Source organism: Octopus bimaculoides, chromosome 2, assembly GCF_046866305.1.
Source record: "Octopus bimaculoides isolate indiv1 chromosome 2, ASM4686630v1, whole genome shotgun sequence".
NCBI lineage: Eukaryota > Metazoa > Mollusca > Cephalopoda > Octopoda > Octopodidae > Octopus > Octopus bimaculoides.
The window spans coordinates 74,029,719-74,047,218 of NC_142929.1; positions in this window are offsets into that span (position 1 = coordinate 74,029,719).

Consider the following 17,500-nt stretch of genomic DNA (forward strand, 5'->3'; position numbering starts at 1 on the left):
TTATTATTTTGAGAAAATAATATAACATAAACATATGTCCAATTAATTTGATAATTGATTGAAAATATGAACATATCAAGAATTCCTTTTAAAATGCAGATTTGAGAATTCTTATAATTTAAGGAAGCACGCTTTAAATGCTCCTTCTAAAACAAATGTTTTTTTTATTATTTCACTGAAGTCATTTTGCCCCACAAGTTTTCATTCAATACTAAGAGCGACTGTGTCAATCACTCTTTCCTGTGTTATCGTACTATTGAAGAAGTCTCAATGAACTTTACGTTTTTGGAAGATCTCTCAACAGATGCTACTATAACTGACAATGTAAAGAACATACGCACGGCAATACAAACACTGAGGATAATATCATTTACCATGTATAACTTGTAAGTTGATGTAGCTCCCTATCTTCATTAAAATTTAATATATTAATCGTCTTAAGATGCTTTATTTCCTCTTGTAGGTATTCTAAGAGATTGTTTGAATATTTTTCCCATAATCTTGGACTTACAAAGTTGAGTTCTTCTAACACGTCTTACTGTTACCTCAGAATGCAAAACAACCTCAATTGTGTTTGCAGCGTCAAACTGCTTTGATATTCCAGCAAACAGTGAACCAATGAGAACAAAGGAAACATTCCGTTTGAATTCAGAGTGAGGTTCATCAGAACTATCATAAAGAATTTCTCAGATGTTCTCCTCTCGTTCATTATCGTCCTCAATAACAGAAAATTTTTTTTTAATTTATCGTTTTGATGGGAGACGAAAAACGGTTTCCATTTCTTCTGTAACTAGTTTCGATTTATTAAAAATCTGAGGTCATTTGCCAAATACAACTTTAAGATCATTAATTTGAGATCTCTCAGTCCGTTGTAGCATCTCTTGACTGGATCACCTCATTATCGTTAACGATCAGTATGAGAATCAACTAAATTGATGACACTAGAATGTAAGAGAAGTATGACACATAATTCATTACATTGTTCATTTCATTTATCGCTTGGGGACGTGAGGTGGAGAGACAGAAGCTTTTTAGTCCAAGTCACACTTCAACAAGATTTATTACAAACCATCCTGGTCTAACACTTGCTTCTCAGTCTGTTCGATGAATACATAAAGTGTTGGTGGAGTCACCTACACGATGATACCACCCTACTTATCCAGACATGTTGATAGCGTTATCATAAATATGTCAACGATTATCTTTAATAGATACCCCAAAATGATTGGATGTCTCCGTAATCAGTCTTGCCAATTCAGCTCCAGTTTTGTTAAAACAATCAACAAAGGATAATTTTTTAAAACTATAAATATAGGGATTGCCACCCTGCCAGGAATGCGGCAAGGCTATGGAACTGCAGCATAGCATATTATGGAGAGATAGCGGAAGTGTTCAAAAGATCCGACGGTGCTTCTTACATTAAAGCAGAGCGGAGGAATCCCAGAGGATCAGCGGTTAAATCACGGAGCTCTGTCAAGAGAGTAACTGCAACGCATCCACAGGGGAAGCATCTATAGTTACGTAATCAGCTAATGAAAGACACAATGACTCAATCTCCCAGTTCACATCCATAATAAGGGAATTATGAATTTGAATTGGGAGCTTGTGTCACAGTGTCTTTCATTAACTGATTACACGACCATGGACGTCACCCTATGGATACGTTAAAGTTACTTGCGAAAGCAACGAAAAAAGAAAAAAATATTTGATACCACAGATAATGAACGCTCTGTTCCACATGGCTAGAATCCGGTGTTGCATCAACAATCAACATTGTATTCATTAACCCCTAGACATTACTGTCTCAAGTCCTCGAACTCATCGGGCCGGTTACCAGGTTTCTATGGCGTATAAGTGACCAAGATCACTCTCTCTCTCTCTGAACAGGACACCAGTTGAAGAGACTGAAGCAACGTGAAATGAAGTGTTTTGCCCAAAAATACAGCAGCGCACCATCCGGATCAGAAATCAGAGCCACATTCTCACAATCATAAGAACAACACCTTAACCACTTGTCCACGTTAGAATGATTTAATAATATTTTGTAGAAATTATTTTATCTAAAATGTGGTTCCAAACAATTTGCGCATCAATTGATAAATTCAGTTTGCGATAATACTGAAATACAGTGAACATGAAGCCGCAATTTTTTTCTTGTGAACCTATAATTTTTGCAGCATGTTCAACTTGCCGGGAGAGCTGTGACGCCATTTTCATTTTGTACCGAAGGTCAAGGACGTTCTTCATATGAACGTATTAAGCAAGACTATTGGTAACCGATAATCTTCTGTCATTCTCTGATAATCTGTTTATATACCTATATACATCTATACACACACAACACACACACATGCACATATACACACACACATACACGTACACATATACGCACACACATACACATATACAAACACATACACACATGCACGCATGCACGCATGCGCGCGTATATGTGTGTGTGTGTGTGTGTGTGTGTGTGTGTGTGTGTGTGTGTGTGTGTGTGTGTGTGTGTGTGTGTGTGTGTGCATTAAACTTTATAGCAGATACTATTATAGCTCCATTTCAGCCAATCTTACCTATTGGTTTCATACGCGAATGAGACAATCAGATGATTACCTAAGACTCGTGGTTTTAGAGAATCACCGAATTATCTGACTCGTGTACGGAAATTGATGGGTAAAATCGGTTGAAATGGATCTATAACACTGTACGCTAAAAGATTAGCATACCCACTCTATTGCCAAATATACGAGATTTGTTACATTTATCTTATCTTACTGGCTTGTTTAAATTCAATGCTCTCAAGTTATCCCCACTCCCCAGGAGAGCATTCAAATTTGTTTCCGTAAAATGGAGGACGTTGTAAACTGAACTATCTTCAAGGAATTCCATGTCATTTCCTTCTTTTCAAACTTCTTCAGAAGCTACAGAAATTGCAAACGCTACCAGAAATAACCTTTGTTGCAGGTCTAGAAAAAAGTTTGTGATATCTTCGAGTATAAATACTTCTCTGAGATTCCAGGTAAAAAGTGTAATTGGGTAGAGAATCCGTTTATGTGTGATATTGAAGAAGTTTCTCAAAAGTTAAGAGAAATTATTGATAAGAAAGCAAGAAATGTTCCTGTCTCTAAACTTCCAACTCAGCTTCCAACCCCAAATGTTCAAAAAAAGGCACTGCATATTTTGCTTCTTTTTTGATTCAATATATTTATGTGAGAAAAGTTTTCTACTTTAGAAAATATAAAAACGAAGTAGAAAAGTCGAATGTGATATGCGACTTGTCTTAATAAACAATCAATCTAGAACTGATGAGCATGTTAATAACTATAATCTATTATTGTATTTTATATATTAAAGCGGTGAGCTGGCAGATTCGTTAGCAGGCCGAAAAAATGCTTAGCGGCATTTCTTCCGTTTTTACGTTCTGAGTTCAAATTACGCGGAGGTCGACTTTGCTGTTCATCCTTTCGAGGCCAATAAAATAAGTATCCGAAGAACTGGGGTCGATGTAATCGATCTTCTCCTCTCCATAAAATTTCAGAACTTGTGCCTATAATAGAAAGGATTATTATGTTTATATTAGTGTGTTTGTTGTGGACGCCTACTGTGTTGTAAGCAGGAAGAGGCACCCTCTTGACCCTCGCTACCTTGACCCGTGGAATATCAATGATGGAAGGGCGGATGCCCCAGCACTCCGATGGCACTTATTTTAAGCTGGGTAGAGTAGGGTAACATAAAATTAGATCAACGACATAACGCACAGTTCTGTCCCCGGAATCAAACCCATATCTTTATGATTGCGACCAGAACACACTAACCATTAGACCATGAGCTCCTCAGTTAACAAAAACGTAAAACAAGTAAGTCATACTCACTTGCAAGTGACACCTAAACAAGTTCTCTATGCATTTTATTTTCTGCTAAATTACATATATTGCTTTCCCACGTTTTTGGACTTATCCAAAACTTTTGGACTTCGCCAAAATGGCGAAGAAAGAAGAATTATTTGGGTACAAACTCTGGTTTCTATTCTCATTTATAAAGGGGAGAGTGGGTAAAAACTGTTCACTAATATTTCGAAGTGCTGACTAATATTTTCAGTCTGATGACCCCTGATTTAAAATACTTAAAGTGTTGAGTACCAATTAATCACATGGCTTTTGGCGTGGTCAATTAGGTAATCGGTCACGTGGATGTATTAGATGACGCCTGTTTATATTGATTGATATCGTCTGACAGTTTCAGTTCAGAATTAATTATATGACTGGTGGTGTTCCCAATTACGTCCATTACTTTAGAGCAGTGGTTCCCAACCCTTTTATTTAAATGAGTCTTACCACGGACTCCTTTTAATATTCTTATCCTTATGTATGTGTATATATATATATATATATATATATATATATATATATATATATATTGTTGTACTTGGAGATGGTCATATTGCCAGTTTAGCCAATAAATCTTGCAAAACAATATATATATATATATATATATATATATATATATATATATATATATATATATATATATATATATATATATATATATTGTTGTACTTGGAGATGGTCATATTCCCAGTTTAGCCAATAAATCTTGCAAAACAAATATATATATATATATATATATATATATATATATATATATATATATGAAATGCTGAATTTATTTCACGGACCCCCAGTACTGCTTTTGCGGACTATCAAGGGTCCGCAGACCCCAGGTTGGGAACCACTGCTTTAGAGCAATCAGTTGGTCGACAGTTTTGTCGATGTCGTCGTTTGTTTTATTTGTCAAGGATCAGCTGGCAGTTTTGTTCTGCTTCAGATAATTTAATTACGTGGGTTGTAGTGTTGGTGAGACATTGGTTCCTTTTAGCGGTTATTATTTTGGTATAGAAATATCGATATGTGCTGAAGGGACGATGTGTTTGCTAAACAATGTGTTAGATTTTCTAACATTACTTTAAAACAAATTATTTTAATCAAGTTATTTTAATTAAGATAATACAGGTCCGGTCGGGAGAAATCAGGACTAATATATTGTCATTTAATATATTCAATTAGTTAATATACGCACATGAAACTGCCTTAGGCCATAATATCACTTGTTGTGATATTTGCCTCAGAGAAACTTTTCAAAGAGACTTGTGTGTTAGAAACAATACCTTTGCTCAGAACGTTGGTGAGTCGCCAGACACAGTGTTTCGGCCTGATTCGGTCTCCTCAGTGACGAATCTTTAAGGAAGTTCTAAGCAAAGCCAAAGCATACGTGTTCCAATTATGAAACATTGAGCCTGCATGGGTTTCATGTACCTACACCTGCTGACTCTCACCCACTTTCGTGATGGCTGGACGTATAAACAAATTATACGAAGTGTAATTATACGAAGTGTAATTATACGAAGTGTAACATTTAACACAATACATTATTTAATTACGTTATAATACATCATGTAATCCTGTAAATATTTCAGTCTTGTGTGATGTAAACTTTGTCTCTTACACTACACTTTTTCAAAGAAAATAAACTGGGTATCACTTCAAAATTGCACGACACCTGTATTTTCTCTGACAAATTTTAAACAACTGGGCTTTTCTGTAGTTGTACGACACCACTTCCAGCACCATCATTGTGATGTTAGACTGCTTAAGTCAGTAATGGCTGCCACAGAGGTGATAACGAGGTTCATTTACTCAAAATAATTACAAAAAATAACAGAGACATATAATTTTTATCATTACGTAACATTCTTATTAATTATATATACTAACGTTTCACAATGTTTTCCTTTTTTTATTTCTTCTTGTATGCATTGTGAACATTACATGCCTTAATTAAATTTTCCATGTTTTCTTCTCAACTTGTAAGATTAAAAAACATGACTGTTTTGAAGTCTTATTTTATATATTTTATTTATTAAACATAATTATTCGTAGTTTGAGAAAAACACATCAAGAGTTGAAATCCTTACATCAAAAAGAAATAAGAACATCTTGGAGGAAAAAAAAACATGCATGAAAATATTCAAGCTTACCAAATTCTAGTGTTTTTTCAGTGTTTCATTGTTGCTTCTGTAGCGAATGTGCAAAGATATTTGAGTAAGTTTGTAGAGCGTTGATGGCGTATATACAGTCACTTGCGAACGAGTATGGCGAACGAGTATGGCGAACGAGTATGGCGAACGTGAAAGTATGTACCATCTTTTCATTGTTTTGGGCGCCTACGTACTCTCAAGCAGACATAGATACCTTCTTGGCCCTCCTGTCATAGCTCCAGCAAACATGCAGAAGTGGCAGTTGCAAAGAAAGAGGTTACTCAAACTGGAACGACGTGAAATGAAGTATCTTGCTCAAGAAAGCACAACGAAACTCCCAGTACAGAAATTGAGCCCACGACTTTATTGTCACGAACTGAACGCACTAACCGCTAGGCTTTAATGTTTTGTTAGTATTGTGTGAGTTATATTATAAGTTTTATTGCCTAGTTGGTTTGTGTAGAGAATGAGCTGTGTGGGTTGTATGGGTTTTTTTATGAGTTAGAAATTGTCTAAAATGAGTTGAGTAAAATATGTGCCTATGTAAGTATGATGCATGTATGTAATGTATGTATATATTTACATATGTATACACACACACACACACACACACACACACACACACACACACACATATATATATATATATATATATATATGTACGTGGTGGGGTATATATGCATGTACGTGCACGTATATGTATGTATGTATGTATATATATATATATATATATATATATATATATATATATATATATATATATATATATATATATATATATATATATATATATATCAGGCTGAGTCAAAAGTAAGCAACGTTTTGAAACATGAAATTCATCACAATATATTTTAACAATGCGGAAATTTTATTTATCAAAGTAAATATCATTACAATCAACACATTTTTGCCAATGAGTTACAAGTTTGTTTATTCCAGTAACATGAAAATCTGGAGTTCTGAAGCTGATGAACTCTTTGAACGCACTTTCAGCATCGGTTTGATTTTTGAACTCCTTGTCTCGCAGGAAACCATCAAGGTGCTTGAAAAAGTGGTAGTCGGTAGAAGAAAGGCCTGGGAAATAAGTTGGGTGGGGAAGAACTTCGTAGCAAAGTTCCTTCAACTTCTAGAGCGTCATTAGTGAAACGTGTGGTCAAGCATTGTCATGAGGAATGATTGACCCACTTCTGTTGACTAGTCTGGGACGGTGGAATAGTAGTTTTTCGTTCATTTTGGCAATTTCATGGTAATATGTTTCTGCAATAATGGTTTTTCCGGGTTCCAAGAAGTTATAATGGCTGAGTCGAGCAGTACACCACCAAAGTCACCATAACCTTCTATTTGAAGAGCTCAGGCTTAGGGTAGGTTTTCGGTGCTTCATTTTGGTCCAACCACTGCGAAGAACGTCTTTTATTATTGTACAGAATCTACTTTTCATCGCAAGTTACAATACGATCGAGAAATGAATGGATCGGCCTGGTTACGGAGAAGCTACGAGCAAATTTCATATCTGCGCATTTTCTGATTTTCATTCAAATCGTGTGGTACCTATTTGTCGAGCTATTTTAATTTTCCGATCACATGCAAATGGTTGTAGGCAGTTTTCAGGATAACTTGATGGGCCGAAACTTCCAAGACAATGTCAATACTATTCTTGTAAAAGTGTTGAGCAATCTTTCTATTTAAAATAAAACTGTTTTATTGTAACATAAATACTATTATTGATACAGATATATGTTTGTGTGTGTGTATGTAGAGTAACACAACACCTCTGTGTGGGATTATATTCTCGGATGAAAATCACAGTAACTTGCCTCTCAACGATGTATATAGGTAAACTATGGTACATAGATGGCTCTTATAATACAATCTCATCTTGTTAACTATTTAACAGCCACTGCAGTATTGCTGGTCTTATGTATAATATTAGACTAATATATTTACCATGATTTGTGGGAATGATGATGATAATAATAATAATAATAATAATAATAATAATAATAATAATAATAATAATAATAATAATAATAATAATAATAATAAAAATAATAATAATAATAATAATAATAATAATAATAATAATAATAATAATAATAATAATAATAATAAGAGGAACAGCACCGGACTGAATAACAACATGGATGTGCTACACCGGGCTCCCTATACAAAAACAAATCTAATCCAATAATAACATCGATGGAATTAGGCAAAAGAACCGGTGGAAGATTTGATAACAAAGCAGATCACAAACCAGATTGGTCGTCGACCGAATCACAAAGGGCCACTTACTCGAAATAGATCTGCTAGCCTTAAGAAGCTACGTCACGAGAGCTCGGAGACGGTGTTGTCTCAAAAAATTTACCCTAAATAGACAGATCCGTCCCCTAGCGTCAACGTCGAAGCTTGTTATGCCTCACTGTTAATAAAACAAAATACAAACCGGAATGGTCATAGACCGGATTATAAAGGACCACTTACTCGGATAATGAACCAGATCCGAGACGAGAAATCTACTACTGGTTCAAATCTTCCCGACACACAGGAGCTGGAAGTATCCCACAACCGGAATATTCCAACAGATGGCCATCCATGCTCGTCATCAAATAACCAAAAGAAAAAGAATGAAAAATGGTCTAGGGAAGATAATAAAGAAGTTCTTACAGCCTTCTACCATGCCATATATTTCCCTACAGATAAATCTAATACTGTACAAACCTACTTAAACTGGAGACAGAAACACCTTGGCTCATGGGAACTGCCCATATCCTACGTAAAATACTGTCTATGTGATCTCAAATTTTAAAGCAAACACATAATTTTCTTATGGTTTCTTAAACATTCACTTGAACGAAACTGTACAAATCCAAATATATGGTACCCTAGGCATAACACCTACATGAACTTCTAACTTGTTGTCTCTTGAGGTCTCTGGGTGAGACTTGGATCCAACTTGTACAAATGCAAAACAAAAGTCAAACATAAAATAATAATAATAATAATAATAATAATAATAATAATAATAATAATAATAATAATAATAATAATAATAATAACCGTTATTTGTAACTAAAAATATTTTGTGCAAAAAGGGAACTGAAAAGACGAAGATCACACAAACGTCAATACTGAATATACAGAAAACAACTATTTATATTGCTTTAAAATTTTGGCATAAGGCCAGCGGGTCTCAGGGAAGGGCTAAGTAAATTACATCGACCCCAGGATCAACTGGTACTTATTTTATTAACCCCGAAAGGCAAAGTCGACCGCGGCGGAATTTGAACTCAGACTGTAAAGACGGAAAAACTGCCATTGTGCATTTTGCCCGGCACGGTAACAATTCTGCCAGTTCACCACCTTAAAACAGATTCAAAGATTTTCTCATTTTGTCAGATCTAGTGTAGGACATCCAAATAAAATGTAATGTAATTGTTTCAGGAAATATACTACGAAGGGGACATTTGTCATCTGTATTGTGGGAATTGCGGATATTTCTTACCATATATCTCGTGACAGCCTTCTCTTGAGTCACAAATTTTACTGCAATTGTTGGCCCACTTGTGTTGACTATGTAAAAGCCTACATACAGATTTCTTCACATTGACATATGAAGTAGTCGACATATTCAGGCGAAGGCAATTATTAACAGAAGCAAAAACAACTACATAACAAAAAAGAGATAAAAAATACTCCAAAACAACAAAGTCAGATAAAGCAAAAATCCAGATTAAGAAAGAGAACAAATAAAGAGAGCAGATATGCATGGTTTTAATAGATTGTGAAATTATGCAAAGCTACCTCTCGGAACGAAAAGTTATTGTTGACTACTAATTTAATAATAATTACAATTATATCGTTTGGAAGTATTTTTAGCCATTTAAATAGTTAAAAAATCTTCTATTTTAACTTTTCGTTTATTTCTTTAGACATGGATGTGTAATTAACAAGCTCGCGTTGTAGCCACAGAGTTTCGAGTTCAGTCCCTTTGCGCGGTGGCTTGGGCAAATATCTTCTACTCCAGTCCCGGTCCGATTAATACCTTGTGAATGAATTTGGTAGATGGAAATTATGTGGGAGCCCATTGCGTGTGTGTGTGTATGTGTGTGTGTGTGTGTGTGTGTGTGTGTGTGTGTGTGTATGTGAGTGTGTGTGTGTGCGTGTGTGTGTGTGTGTGTGTGTGTGTGTGTGCGTGCGTGCGCATGTGTGTTTGTGTCTGTATTTGTCATCCATCCTCCGATACTGACTTTATGTCCTCGTAACTTAGTGGTTCGGCAAAAGAGATCCGGTAGAATAAGTACCAGACATTAAAAAAAACGTACCGGAGCCGATTTGTTCGATTAAAAAAATAATCTTCGCAGTGGTGCCCCAGCTTGGTCGAAATCCAATGACTGAAACGAGTAATTGATAATTTCTTCATTTTTTTTTTGTATGATAACATCTTAACGATTGAAACCGGTAGCATCTTTTGATAAAATGTAAATATTCCGCTTTCTTTATTAAGTTCTCAATGCATTATCTCTTTGTTTTCAACACACACACATCTATGTATATATACATATATCTATATGCATATATACACATATCACACACACATATGCATACAGACATACACATACACACAGACGTATGAATATACGTATGTATGTAATCGTGTATGAATGAAAATGTATATGGCTGTGATAGGTACAGTAGAGAATTTAGAGAGAATATTTCAAGTCAATATAAATTCAACGTAACTTACACGCTTCGCCGTGTTTCGCGCTGGAAGTCATCTTTAAATAAACTAGTTATTCCACGGATACCAAAGAAGTATTTCCCTCCCACCAGATTTGTGATCTACGTGTGTTTCTTAGATTATGTGTTATCAATATGACTGTATATCTTCGAAGTTCTTAAGGCAATATTTTTTCTCCTTTTGATTTTTGATATTAGTTTGTTTTTGTTTTTTTTGTTTTTTTTGTTTTTTTTGTCGAGTAATTTGTAATTTTACATCAAGATACGATATTTTTGTGGTAAACAATGTTCACAGCTCTCGGCACCTCCGGTTATCTACTGCTTTGGCAGACATGATGACAAGCCATTATATTTCAACGTTAGTTTTGGTCTGCTCCTTTAATAACCAAATACGATTTGAGAAAGCTGTCGCATTCTTATCAGAAGCTCTTATGTTGAGAAAACAGTCTTCTAATCTATTTCGCCCATTCCTATTCCCATTTTTACAACTACATTTATATTCTAAATACTCTTCATGCTTCCTGTATTTGAAATGAAACTAAAAGTGATTTTCGCGTTGTTTCTACAAAATACCTATAGTATTTGTGCTCACTAGAGAGATGTTTTTTTAAGTCGAGTTAAAAAGTTCATCGCAATTATTGTTTCAATTTTTCTATCATAAGCATCTTTTACTGCTCTTTGGTATACATTCTTTTTCTGGATGAAATTCGAACGGATCACTTTGTAGTGTTGCTGCACTGTGGCAGATCTGTGCAATACTGCTTACAGCCGAAGACACAATTTAAATTATATTTGTTACATGGCTTGAAGTCTTAACAATATATTCTAGCTATTTGGCCGGCCTACAGATTATTTATTGTGAGACTGCGTTTCATATGAGTTCATCTTGACTCTATATAATCTATGTTGCATTAAAATTTTCTGGGGTATGTGGAGCTCTGCTGAATTATAGGTTGTAGGGTAGGTTGTGATAGAAACGATTATGGGAGATTTTTATTGACTAAATTTGGAGTTGTGTAATTGTTCAGAATTCATCATCCATATGTAACTTTGTAATCCGGTGTGTCTATTTAGGAATGTCTGCTCCAATTCTTGATGTTGTTTAGGGGTTCACAAAGGCATGTATGTAGGTGAAAAGGCTAGTTGATCAGCAGAAAATTTTAACTCAACAGAAACTATAGAAAGCGAAGATGAACGCAAATGTACCACGGTCCGATGATGGCTCAGCCGGTCGAAACCTCAAACTCCTGTTAAAGTATTAAATATATATATAAATGGGAGACAAAAAATCACCCTAGCACCGGCTACTGAGAACACTAAATGCATTTCAACCTTTTAGGGCCTTATCAATGATGTGTATCCGCAGGTACATGCCTAGACGAAATTCATCGGCTCCGATACATGAAACAGTGAATAAAACATCAACTAAACTTTTTTCTCGAGGCGGTGCCCCAGCATGGCCACAGCCTAATGACTGAAACAAGTAAAGGATAAGAGATAACTGACAACTGACAACGGCCGACCGCCTACATAAAAATCTAGTGCATGCAATTGCTGACAGAGAGATAGACAGACAGACAGACAGACAGACAGACAGACAGACAGACAGACAAACAGACAGACACATATATACATACATACATGCTTACATACAGATATACATGCCTTCGTACGTATCGAGAAATAGATAGACAGACAGATAGGTAAATAAATAGATCGATCGACAGTCAGACAGCCGGATAGATAGGCGGGCAGGCAGATACATACATGCATACATACTAATATACATACGTCCGTACGTATAGATAGATAGATAGATAGATAGATAGATAGATAGATAGATAGATAGATAGACAGACAGACAAGCTGACGGGTAGATAGGTAGATAAACAGATCGATCGACAGTCAGACAGTCAGACAGACAGGCTGGCAGGCATGCATGCAGGCAGGCAGGCTGGCTGGCAGGCTGGCAGGCAGGCAGGCAAGCAACTCCATTGCGTAACTGGTACTTACTCATCGACCCCGAAAGGATGAAAGGCAAAGTCGACCTCGGCGGAATTTAAACTCAGAACATAAGGACGGACAAAATGCCGTTAAGCATTTTACCGGCTGTCATTCCTATGTAATAATGTAATGTATACTTTGTCTCATTTTTCATTGAAAACAACACTGGACATGGCTTTAATATTGCACAACACCTGTATCTTCTCTGACAAATTTTAAGCAACTGGGTTCCAACTGCAGTTACATAAGTCCGCCTCCTCCGCCACCATTGTAATGACTGACTACTTGCATCAGTAATGGCTGCCACAAAGGTGATAACGAAGTTCATTTACTCGAAATAATTACTGAAAAGCAATAGTAGTATATATATAATTTCTATCATTACGCAGTATTCTTTATTAATTATGTATAAAAACGTTCGATAACGTTCTTCTTATATGTATTGTGAACATTACATGCCTTAATTAAATTTTCCACGTTTTCTTCTAAGCATGTAAGATTAAAAAGTCGACTGTTTTAGAAGTTTTGATTTTATTTATTAATTAACTATTATTATTCATGATTTGAGAAAAATGCATCACAAGTTAAATGTCTTACATCAAAAAGAATTAAGCACAACTTGGAGAAAACATGCATGGAAATGTTCAAGGTTAGCAAATGTGGTACGAAAATGTCTGAATACTATTCATATACCGTGGTATTCCAGTCATCTGGAAGGTATTTATAAGTAATCCATCGGTGTCTTTAATTGAAGTGAGCTGTTTATCAATATAAATGGCTATTTTAAGGTGGCGAGCTGGCAGAATTGTTACCGCGCCTGGCAAAATGCACAACGGCAGTTTTTCCGTCTTTACAGTCTGAGTTCGAATTCTGCCGCCGTCGACTTTGCCTTTCATCCTTTCGGGGTCAATAAAATAAGTACCAGTAGATCACTGGGGCCGATGTAATCTACTTAGCCCTTCCTTGAGACCAGCTGGCCTTATGCCAAAATTTTAAAGCAATATAAATGGTTGTTTTCTGTATATTCAGTATTGACATTTATGTGATCTTCGCCTTTTCAGTTCCCTTTTTGCACAAAAGATTTTTTGCAGCAAATAACGATTATTATTATTATTATTATTATTATTATTATTATTATTATTATTATTATTATTATCATTATTATTATTATTATTCCTTAAAGCGACGAGCTGGCAGAATCGTTCGCACATCGGGAGAAATGCTTAGTGACATTTCATCCGCCTTCACGTTCTGAGTTAAAATTCCACCGAGATCGACTCTGCCTTTTCATCCTTTTGGGGTCGATAAATTAAGTACCAGTCAAGCACTGGGCTCGATGTGATCGACTTTTTCCTCCCCAAAAATTTCAGGCCTTGTTTCTATAGTAGAAAGGATTATTATTATTATTATTATTATTATTATTATTATTATTATTATTATTATTATTATTATTATTATTCCTCTAAGGGAGCGAGCTAGCAAAATCGTCAGCACACCGGACAAAAAGAGGCATTTGATCCAGCTTTCGCAATCACATTCCGCCGAGAGCCACTTTGCATTTCGTTCTTTCCAGGTGGATAAAATACGTTAGGGTTAGGGTTAAGGTTAGAGCACTCGGGGCTATCTAATCGGCTATCCTCCTCCTCCAGGATTTCAGTTTTTGTGTCAATAATAGAAAGGATTATCATTATTATTTCAGTAGTTTTAAGTACGAGAGCCCACAACCAAGCACAGCTTTGTGTACCTTTGTGTACAGTGTTTTGTTTTGTGTTATTGGAAGTGTGCTAAAAATAGATGAAAGCAACGTAATTAAAATGGAAGATGCAAATATCTGACGTTGGCTTTCCAGACCTACCGAAACGAATAAGCAAATCCTTCCAAATAACTTTTTATTGTTGACATATTTTATATTTCTATTTACATATTTATTTCTTCAAAATATTTGATATTTTTCTGCTTTAACACTGGAGATCTGATTGTGCGAAATAGGACAAAATTATTTTAATGTAATTTTATGTAACACGACGTCTTGAGAGAATATTATTTCTTGCAATTTAATCAGAGTGTCAGGTCAGGATTTTATAGAAAATGGGAAATACGATTGTGTCACATTTGGTATACATATTTTTCATCATTTTAAACATTTATTTAGATCTCAATTGCCGATGAAATGATGGATATTCATTACATAAACTTATAATAAACCCATTATGGAAACATATGTACAATGGTTGTATATATATATATATATATATATATATATATATATATATATATATATATATATCGTGTTTTCGGAATATATTCCAAATTTATTATCAATTATATGTTTTACATGACGTAAATATAAACGAAAATAAACAATACTAATGCAGAAATTAAGTAATAATTATAAGATGTGTTTGATGAATCGAATTCTATACAACATGACCCATAACGACCACTTTTCTAAAAGATGTAATGATGTACAATAATCAACAGAATGCAGTTTCCTGGCTTCCTCTTCAACTGATCCTGCCATAAAAAATCCAAAATGTAAGACTCGCTATTTCGAGAACTGAACCATCTTTTACATTTCTTTTATAGGAGAATTCGTTTTACATATGGATCTCCTTATCAGTTTGATCCACAAAATTTTCAACATGTACGAGGGTGGGCTAAAAAATGTTTATAGGCTGACTATGAAGGGGTGATACTTGAGCTGTGAAATATTGCATACATTAGTTTCAACCCTTCTTATTAATAACTGTATTGTTTCTTTTCAGGTAAACTGACATCTGACTATTCAAAGAAGTCCTCAAAAGTAACTAGTAGCGACTTTTAAAAATGAACAAAATTTGGCATCGTGGTGTTATGAAGTATCTGCTGGAAATGGGTTTATCTCGCAAGGAATTCAATAGACGATAGAATATTTACTACCAATATCATAGTTTCCGCTACAGACGAGCGTTGCCACGACTTCGAGCTTACTGTTTGTTCATTCGCAGGCTTATTTGTTTGCTCATATTCTTTTATCTTATTTCGTTATTTTTTAAAATGGGAAAATAATTGGAATCCTTTTAATTCAATTTGCATATTGTGACTACATGCTTTCTTACTCTCCATTTTTTATAAGTGCACATAAAAATGTGTGTGTATGTGTATATATATATATATATATATATATATATATATAGAGAGAGAGAGAGAGAGAGAGAGAGAGAGAGAGAGAGAGAGAGAAACAGACAGATAGACAGACAAGCAGTTAGATAATAAATACGTTGATAGATAGATAGATAGATAGATAGATAGATAGATAGATAGATAGATAGATAGATAGATAGATAGATAGATATTTTAAATATGTACTGTATAGCTTGTTTACACTAATCTTTTCTTCCTTAATTTAACTTTAATAACTAACAATAACTTATCAAATTTTAACTATTGTACACTTCCATTTAGCATATTTCTCCATTAATGATATCAATTTTAATTCAATTATTCAATTCAATCATTCATACATGTTTACTTAAATACATCCTCAATTCTTTCATAACGATTTGCGTCACTTTCATAAAAGATTTTGTAGCACTTGAAGCACTGTACGTAGCCTTAGAAACATTCTTTTATTGCATGGAAACTCTATCGTTTAATTACTTTGCGTCATATCAATCATATCCATTTACCATAATGATATGTCAATGCGTCTGTCTAATTAATATCTTTATATACTTATTATTTATTTAAATATCTAATTACTTGTAACTATACACCTACATCGAATACTAACCTAAACCGATGTATTTTCGTAAATATGTCAAAAGTGTATTTCTTTGATAAACATATACACTTCGTATATTGAAACGTTTATTGTTATATGCTACTACTATTCACACGGTTCCTAGTTCAGTCCTACCGCATGGCAACTTGGGCAAGCGTACTCTACTAAAGCCATGGACTAACCAAAACGTTGTGAGTGGAATTAGTATACAAAGACTGAAAGAAAGTCCTAGTATGTGTCTGTGAGTGTGTGTGTGCGTGTGTGTGTGTGTGTGCGTGTGTGTGTGTGTGTGCGTGTATGTGCGTGTGTGTATGCATATATCTAAGGGTGTGTCTATGTTTGTTCACCACCACCACTTGACGACCAGTGTTGGTTTGTTTAGTTTCTGTAACTTAGTGGCTCGGTAAAAGATACCGATAGAATATGAACAAGACCGTGTTTCATTCGTTCGACTAAAGGCCTTTGAGGTAGTGCCCTAGCACGGCCGCAGTTCAATGACTGAAACAAGTAAAAGTTAAAAGATACATACATATAGAGATACGTACATATAGAGATACATACATACACATACGCATACACACAGACACAAACACACATATGTGTGTGTGTATACATACATACATACATACATACATACATACATACATACATACATACATATCAGCTCCAAACAGTGTTTAGGCATAATCAAACTTTAGGTTAGTTAAAATATGCTTGTGACATATTTCAAATTCTAAAGGCAAATTCACTGCAGTTGAATATTTCCTCTAATGGTAAAGGGTATTAAAAACACCATATACAGAGTGCGGGAGTATTTGAGGACAGTTTTTGGTATATAATAAAACAACTATATTTCAGCATAAATAAATATGTATTTGAATAAACATCTGTGCAATTAGTCTTGATAATGATTTTTTAAGCAAATTATTCTATGAAACCGCCTTCGGCTTCTATGACTGCTT